Genomic DNA, 9,524 nt, shown 5'->3' with positions numbered 1-9,524 from the left:
ATTCTGTTACTCCCCAACCCTGTATATATATATATATATATATATATATATATATGAAAAATTATTGTACACACATACATGCATACATTGTGTTGTTAATGTGTGCTTATTAAAAGACGTGTTTCTGTGGCATGCAGGATGTGTCATAGTTTGTTAGACTGGGTCAGCACAACAGGCCACAAGATCACGCACAACAAGAGCTGGTGGAGAACACGGAAATAACAGGCGATAACCTTCTATCCTGTGCTTATGTGGTGTATATTATACTGACGTGAGAGAGTTCATTCAAAGTCACTTTGCGATAACCTCTCTGGGAGTTGTGGGGAAGGGACGGGAAACAATCTGTGTGAACTGACCAGCTGAAGGATGTCTGGAAAAGGGTATGACGTCTATTTATCACAGAAATGCGCAAGTCAGAGATCTAGGTAACAAAATCTACTTCTTACAGCTTTATAAGACCATCTCTTGCACGGGCATAATTTGATCTTGATAGTTGCAGCTGGCTAAAATACTGTCATAAGCCTAATGTGTAATTTCTTTGTTTATTTATAGGGCATTATATTATGTATTCCTTCTCTGTGTCTCTAATTGTTTCTTGCAAGTTCATTGTACAAGAAAGCTCTCTGATCTGAGAGTATTAAATGTATTTTTACCCAAAAATGAAAATTCTGTCATCGTTTACTCACCCTCATGATTTTTGAAACACGTATGACTGTCTTTCTTCCATGGAATACAGATAAAGATGTTAGGCATAATGTTTGGGGCTGACAGCTTTAGTCACCATTCACTTTCAATGCATGGACAAAACAATGCAATGAAAGTGAATGGTGTCTGAGGCTAACATTCTGCCTAACATCTCTTTTGTGTTCTTCAGAAGAAATAAACTTTTTTTTTTTTTTTTTAACAACATGAGAGTAAATGATGATTGAATGTTATTTTATGAATTCTTTATGAAGAATACAGAATTTTTGCTCAGGTCATGTCAAACCTGTACACTGTTGTCCTGGAGAAAGAACAGAGACATTGTTTCACACATTAATTAATGTAAGAAGTAACATCTTTTGGATGTTATATTATTGGCCAGTATGTCTAAAGTATAACTGAATATATTAATAAGTTAATAAAGGAGTGGAGTCGTCAAATATTTGATGATCCAAGAATGAAATACACTATATACAGCTGCATTTGTGCAACGTTTTTTATGTCCTGTGATAAATATGATTACTTGGCTTGGATAAAAGATCTAAAATAACAGCCAGAACACCAACAGAGCTTTGTCCATAAATCCACATTGTGAAACTTCAAAGATGGAAATACAATATGTCAGAGCCTAAATTAGTCTTGGAGACCGTAATACATGGAGGAATTTCCTTTCGGGTGAAAATTTAATTTCTGAGCTGATTATTGCACAAGTCTTTTTTATGGCATCTCTGATTTGTTGACGAATGACTTGCAGGTGCGAGGGAAAGTGTGCTGTGTTGTTTTGCAGTCCTGTCAGAAAAATGGTAATGCTGTTCTTGTGTTTCTCAGTACTCTATTCTTAAAAGGCCGGTTGAGCCAGATGGCAGGCAGGGTGGAGCAGAGTCTCCCTTTCATAAGCCAAGTCAAACAGCGGCTTCTGCCATAACTCTCCATTTCTGTGGGCCTTGCACCCCGAGCACAAGAACAATGTGGGTTTGAAGCCTCCTGAGTTCCCCTCTGCCAGACACCAACAGGAATGAGAGGAATGCAGTGTTATTAGAGAGAAAAAGATCATGTTCTGTGGATTAGCAGAGGGCTAAAAATACTTTGATCTTCTAACGGATTCGAGGTAGCCTTGAATCTTGGAGGAAACTCCATGTGCTGTTCACTTTTAAGCCTGTAAACTTTAGCAGAGGGTGAAGAATTTTGGAGAGCGATCAGTCTGGATCTGGGTGGCCAGAAAGCAGATAGAAACCTCTTTGTGTCTTGACACACACTGATATGGGATTTTAAGATGCAGCACAGTTAGCGTTACTTACTTGGTTGTGTCCAAGTCATGCTGACTACTAATGTCTAATTAAAACTTGAAAAAAAGGATTATATTAGGCCCTTAAAGATTAGACTCTTGATTAAAGGCAGTTGTGCATGCTTGCATTACCTTTTGATTGTAAGCAGGACTGAATCTGGTAAAGCTAATCGCCTTTTTGTTTGAGTTCAGCGGTGGCTAATCAAAACCATTAAGAAGTTAAGAATAGATCACCCAAAAAGGAGAATTAATTTACTCACCCTCATGTTATTCCAAACTTGTACAACCTGTTGTCCATTGGAAACAACAGGAAAACATTTTAATCTTTGAATATTTGCAGTTCTTGCCAACAACAGTAGTACAGAGATCCTGGCTTAGAGGACAGGGAGGGAATTTATTTTCTGAAATCATTTTGCATTTCCCCATAATTATTTTGGGTTCCTTCCTATAGTAAAATTGTAGTAAACATGACGGTAGTAACCATGTTTTTTTTTTGCAGAAACCATGGTTTGGATACAATCAATAGTTTTACTACAGTAACCATAGTAACCAAAGTAACCACTAAATTGACCATGTTCTTTTAGTAACTATTTTTAACTATGGATTTGCTATGTTAGGTTTAGCTATGGTAAAACCATAACCACAGCATTTTCCATAGTAAGGGTTGGGGAGTAACAGAATACATGTTAAGGGATTACGTATTTAAAATACAAAATATAAGTAACTGTATTCCACTACAGTTACAATTTAAATAATTGGTAATTAGAATAGTTACATTCAAAAAGTATTTTGATTACTGAAGAGATTACTTTGCATTTTATTTTCATTTGTTTCATTTAATATTTAGTCCTTTCAGATGGAAAACATTTATACATATAAATGATGCGATCAAAAGTGCATTTGAACAGCGGTGAAACACTTTCTTATGATGTGTTACATTCATATGAGCAGACAGAGAAGTACGTTTGAAGTAAGTTTGGAGCAGAAGAAATAGAAATAAACCTTGTGTAAACTGTCAGCTTTATGCTAAGCTAAAATGCTATTTCTAGCCATTTTACATGCACGTTACCAGGCACGATCATATTTTTTTATAAAGAAAATTTGTTGGATCATAATTTCTTTTTTTCTAGTAAGACTTTTGATATTAGGGCAAAAATCATATTCTTGATAATAATTTTTGTATTGTTTTCCTGTAAAAATATCTAAAAATCCTTAAAACAAGATCAGTTTGATTTATCTTGTTTTAGAAACAACACTGCATAAGATATTTAGGTTTTTCAGAGAATGTATTTTTAACGTGTGTATTTTGTCTTACTGTTCTGGAGTTTTTATAGTCAAAACAAGTGAAAAAAATCTACCAGTGCTGAAGTAGTAATCCAAAGTATTTAGATTACGTTACTGACCTTGAATAATCTAACGGAATACGTTACAAATTACATTTTACAGCATGTATTCTGTAATCTGTAGTGGAATACATTTCAAAAGTAAAACTCCCAACCCTGTCCATAATTTTACTACAGCTACATAGTTACTGGTATTAAGAAGAGTTTATTAGAGTTTTGGGGGTTACCATTATGGTGAATAGTGGAGATTGAGCTTAGTTTGAGGACAGATACAAATTAGAAATGTTCTACATTGCTGTACTCATTGAGTAATTGCAATTAAAGCATAGTGTTACAGTATGTTTGAATTCACTGTACTAGCTAGGTTCCCTCTACTTGAATTAATTAACTTGAGATTAAACTCAGCCAAAGAGTTCAATTTAGTCAAAGAGTTCAACTTAAAGTGCCATTAAAATGCTCATACATTTTGATGGGACTTTAAATTGAACTCTTTGGCTGAGTTTACAATTAACAAGTAATCTCAACTTAATTACTTCAAGTAGAGGAAACCTAGCTAGTACTAGCTAGAACTACCTTACATAATATATCAAGTTATGAGCAATTTACATGCATGTGGGGTACCAAATTAAAATATGAAAGTTGTATTCACTTAAACCTGGGAGTTTATTAACTTAAAAAAGTTCTGCTAATTTCTTAGGGTTTACAGCTAGGTTTAATATAGTGAAACTATGGTTAACTTTAATAAGAGCATTTTTGGTGGAAACTAAAAACCATACTTTTACCAAAAATTAGCCATGGTGTTTCTAGTTTAACTGTAGTAACCATGTTTTTAGCATGGTAAATTTAGTGGCTATGGTTTTACCACAAAACATTGCTGTAGTAAACCATGGTAAATCTTTGTGGTCACTATGGTTTTTTTTTTTTTTTGTTGTTGTTGTTTTTTTTGTTACTACAAATACCATAGCACTGTAGTAAAACCACAGCTAATTTATTGTGAGGGAACCCCAAATAATTATGAGGGCATGCTAAACGTATTGCTAGGGAACGCACATTTTTTGCCATAGAATGCAAACTATTGAGAGGGAACGCAAAACTTCTTGTGAGGGTAAGCAAAACTTTCAGAAAATAAATGTTCTCCCTATCCTCTAGGCCAGGGGCTCTGTATAATAGTTGCCACGGATCTCAAGCTCCAAAAAGCACAACCACTAAATGAGCTCAAATGACTTGTGTTCTACATTTCAAATTTTCAGAAGCCATATGATAGTTTTGTGTGAGGAAAAGACAGCAATTTAAGTCATTATTCACTCCTTTTTTGGAGTTTGACAGCACCCGGCCAATATGAACTGTTGTTGTATGGCAAGAGCTACAGTACATAATGATTCTTCAAAAATTTCTACTTTGTTTTACAGAGAAAAAATATCAGTTTACAGGTTTGAAACAACATGAGAGTGAATGAATAATTTTGGGTCATCTTTTCATTTAACATACTATAATGATATGATGTATTGAAATTGAAGTTCTTACAAAAAAACTTTAAAATCAGATTGGTTCTGCTGAGTTGTCAACTTCTTAATCTGAAGATCCACACTTCATCAACTCACTTATAATTGGTTAAAGGCCTGAATGGCAAATATTACAGTCTTTGTAACAGCTGTTGCAAGTAACACATAGTGATACACTTGGTATGTGTCATACCATTCCATAAAATCCATATGTACTTGCATACCTGAACGTTTCGAAGATGCTGACACACATCTCTGTGGGTCACGACCACTTCAAATAACTTGAATAGCTCTGGTAATACACTGCTGTTTGTGGCTTACCAGTCTACATGTTTGAGAAAGCTAAAGTAGTGCAAATGTTTTCTTGTCAGCCCCTTAAACATGACTAATGTGTAATTTGTGTTTACAGGGTAGGTTAAGACTGTGGCTCTCCTCTGTGGTAATGCTGAAAGTCACTCACTTAAGGTTTTCTCTGATTCTTAAATGAGGAAAAAAGAGAAACAGGGTACACCAAACATCTGTATACTCCAAAGATTTGTCAAACATGAGCAGTGGAATTTTTACATAACATGGCTACCCAGTGTTTGGAAATGAGTGTTTACATATGTGGTTAAACCATTTTCATTCGAGTCTTTCAGTGGGAAATTTCAATTCAGAATACCTTCAATGGCCTTTGTGTCAAATTTAACCCTTAGAAGAAACTGGCTTTGCTTGAGACCATGCACAGAGGAACATTTTATTGCTTAGAGGTTGTACTTTCATAGCTCAGGAGACATTGTGGAGTTCTCAGTTATGTTTTATGTATGTATCAATGCTGTCTCAGATGTTTCTCCTAAAATTTGTTAGGAAATTAAAGTACATGCAGTTGAGACAATTGTTAACCTCCAGATAGAGTAAATAGGTAGAAATGTAATGTGAATTTCATAGCTCAGATAATTTGGTCTTAAAAGAATTTGATGATACATTTTTGAATTCTCTGACATTTGATTGCAGACTTGGTTTCTGAACAAATCTGAGTGCAGTTTAAGACAATGTTCAGATCTCTTCTGAAACTCAAGAAGAGACACACATGTGAGCTTAATGGTGTATTTTTCTTAGGGGAAATAAATCTGAGAAGCAAGAGAGAAACTATTGAGATATTGAAGAGGTCTCATTTGTGATTTTTCTTTGCTGTGGGATAGTGTTGACCAAACACTCTCCATGAAGACCTCTTCAAATATCAAATATGAGGCATCAGTTCTATACCAGATGAGATGCTATCTGAATTATGCAATCCCTCAACAAGAAAAGTGTTGAGTATCAGCTTATCTACAGTATCTCAGAGGTGCATCTTATAACCGCTTCTCCTGGAATTCCAGAGGCGTGTATCATAGATGGCTGTGTAATCTCGAGCAACCCTAACATGCTGGGCCTCTCAACACCCACACAGCTTTGGGAATTACTGTCCTCGTGGCCATCCAACAAACTGGAGACAAGCGCTTAAATTGATTTTGTATGGTGTAGCAAATTCATTATAATGGCATCAAAATTTTGATCATCAGCGTATTTAAGGTATAAAAAAAGGAGAACATGAGTGCATAACACTTGTAGTATATACTGAATATGCTATGTGAATATTTCATGAATAGTGTTTCTACATCTACATTGTCTAGTTAGATGAGGAAGGTTATGTGACCAGCCCCTTCTTCAAGTTAACTTTTCTAAAACCAAACAAAATCTTCATAGATATTCAGATTTTATATTTTGCCATTATTTCTTGAAATAATTAGAACCTGAATTGTTTTTACAGTCTGATGCCATAGGAGAACCTTTCCTATTCTCTTTTCTTAGAAAACCATCTATTTTCTGGTGCTTTTACCAACACCAGTAGACTAATAGACTGTTATTATTATTATTATTATTATTATAGAAGTTATCTTCTATAAGTTATCTTCAGAAGAAAATCTTCTGACCTTTTTAATGTTTAATTGGTTTGATGCCTGTTATCACAAGAACTCATGATTTTCTCTCAAACAAACATGCAAAGAAAGAAAAGCTCTGTCAGAAAATCAATGTCAAGATCTTTAAAATCCAGTCTGCAAGATCTGTACCTAAAGCGAGTCTTTGTATAGAAACCATTGCCTCTTCTACGAAGAGAATTTCTGTTGCTCCTACGTCAGATCATAGCTTTAGTTTCCCTCAAATATAAATAAGTTAGTTAGGAAATCGTTTGTACCTTCATATGTGAGGTGTTGTACTGTTTGTATTACTGTTATTATTCATTAATTTGTGTCTTTTTAAAACTATAAACATGTTCTAAGTTGAATTCTTATGCCTACCTTGTCCTAATGACCTAACATCACTAATGTGCCAGGTAGTGAATGCTAGCAAACACCACACCAACTGCGTATGTGACTGTTGTTAAATTAATAGGTTCATGATTCGCCTTTTTTATTATTTTAAAATGTTCCTTAAGGTTAACTTATTATATTAGTAAGGTTTTTTGCAGAAACACTTAGCTTTGGTGCTGCTTCCACTTTAAGAATTGTCAGGAAACGCCCAGTGTTGTGATTGGCTCTCTGCTCTTGACTGACCTTCTCTCTCCTCACCATCTTACTGCTCACTGCTACTGGGCGGGGCTACGGAATTGATAAAGTAAAGTAGAAGTTGATGAGTTGTTGTGGAGGTGGTCAGATGCACAGTGTGACATCACAATATGGAGGAAGTAGAGAACCAGTTTCAACAAAATCTATTTATGCAGTGAGGAGAAAGTTTTGAGTTCTGAAACTTAAAGTATGTTTTTATAATATAATGACCTTGTATATGTCAAAAGATCAAGGAAAATGTGATTTCTCATGTCACGGCCCCTTCAAAACATGATCTTCATTGGAGATATTTTAGTTTTGCCATGTCAATGCAACACTCAGTTATCATTTAGGAAGTAAAAACTGTTATTTTGCATTTTTAGTCCAAGTTTATGTAAAAATAACTTTTTGCCAGTCCGATTTAAATACTGTCAAAAATAAATAAATTAATAAAAAAATGTCTGATGTTACTTCCAGTTCATCTGTGTGATATATTTGGCAAATGTTGTAGGTTATTTATTTATGCATACAGAAAAATAGCATATTATGAACATTATTCATATTGCATAATGCAGAACTAGTAAGAATATGAGGCTATGTGTGCCAGATTTTCAGAACACCAGCAAACAATTCTTACCGTTAACGGGTTAAAGTGGGCGGGCCTTAACCAAGGAGGTGTGTCTTGTGAGTAAAGGGGCGGGACTGGGAGAGTTCCTCACCCTCGTGTGTTTGAAGCAGTCAGCTGAGCCCAACTTGTGTGGACGCGGCTCTGACCTCGTTGAGCATGCGGGATCACAAGGAGAAGGTTTAACCCTGCGCGCAGTTTGTCATTCCAACTTGTATACAACATAACCCAGTTAAACACCCGTCCTTTTAATTCAACTTCGCCGCTTTGAAGGTGAGTATTAAAGGTAAAGCGTTAAACCGTTTACGTTTCAAACATATGGTTACGTGCTCGTGCTATAGTTTATAGATTATATTTGGATGTGTTTTAGGAGCAGGCACGTTGAAGAAGTGTTTTGTACGAAGCGTTTCACTGTCAAACATACTCGTCACTAGAAAAAGGCTAATATATTTCACAGTACAGTATACATTTATAGATGAGAAACGTGCACTTCTTAAAATTCTTTATGATAGAAAGGTGTCTCGATCATAGCGTGAAGTCGCGTGTTTACAAACAACCTGGTGCGTTTATGTAAGTTCAGACAGTATTTTTAGCAGTGTACTTGTATCGTGTTTTCTGTAAAGTTATCATTTGTTACAGAAAATGCATATTTGTCCAAATCTTTTTCATCTTGGTTACATGGCAATCTTTAAATGTCAACGTTATTGGTCTGAAACACGATGCGCAGGTTTTCATACATTGCGATTCAGCAATAATGTAAATAAACGTCACTGAATTGACCGCAACGAATGGAACAGAACGCAGGTGTCTCGAGACGCTTTTAAAAGTCAAAGTCCTTTTTAACTTGACACGATGGCTCTTGCACGAGACCCGGCGCAACCATCAAAGGCGTCTTTTAGTGCCTATTTACAGCGAAGAAACAATTGAAAAACAGTGCAGATGGATGGAAACATTTGTTACGTGTGAACAGCCCCTTAAGACTTGAACTCTAAGGCTTTAGACTAACAGTTTGCTATTTAAATAGCTTAGTGGCGAGAATTATGAGTGTTATGCTTGATCTTGTAGGCTACTCTAGAGTGGTGTGATAGCCCACTTGTTAAACTGCATCATAATCTTACACAATAGGAGATTGCAAGTGTTTTGATTTGTATTTGTCACAAGTACAAACGAGCTGGGATTTTTCTTGTCAAACAATCATCCTGATGAATTGGCCAGAAAAGTTATGTTAAATTTTTTTTTTTTTTTATTATTATTATTTTTTTTTATCAAGGAAGTGAAGTTGTTCAGTGGTTCTCTAACAATAGACCAGCCAAGTGCTGGGGTTGGATTTTAAAAGGCATGTTCAGGCACACATAGGCCTATATGAGCTCTCTCTCTCTCTCTCTCTCTCTCTCTCTCTCTCTCTCTCTCTCTCTCTCATTAACCACAACTAGCAATGTGTGGGTTTTATTTGGCAGATATTCTGCAAGGAGCAATGAAGCAAAACGAAAACTCCAAATTGCC

The 9,524-nt window shown here is 35.5% G+C and overlaps 1 protein-coding gene across 4 annotated transcripts in view; it reads left to right on the top strand.

The window, feature by feature from the left end:
- The first annotated feature begins 305 nt into the window (after positions 1–305).
- The window catches only part of LOC127425678 (growth factor receptor-bound protein 10-like), an 80,735-nt gene continuing 71,516 nt past the window's right edge, over positions 306–9,524 (top strand). Inside the window, exon 1 of one of the 4 annotated variants that reach the window (XM_051671887.1) lies at positions 306–425. The gene's annotated coding sequence lies outside the window, so the exon portion shown is untranslated. Of the gene's footprint in view, positions 426–8,143; positions 8,308–9,524 lie in introns of those variants that run through there. The other 3 variants (XM_051671888.1, XM_051671884.1, XM_051671886.1) reach the window with 3 other exon arrangements.

The sequence above is a fragment of the Myxocyprinus asiaticus genome, chromosome 34, assembly GCF_019703515.2.
Source record: "Myxocyprinus asiaticus isolate MX2 ecotype Aquarium Trade chromosome 34, UBuf_Myxa_2, whole genome shotgun sequence".
Lineage (NCBI taxonomy): Eukaryota > Metazoa > Chordata > Actinopteri > Cypriniformes > Catostomidae > Myxocyprinus > Myxocyprinus asiaticus.
This window is presented reverse-complemented; position numbering and strand designations above follow the sequence as displayed.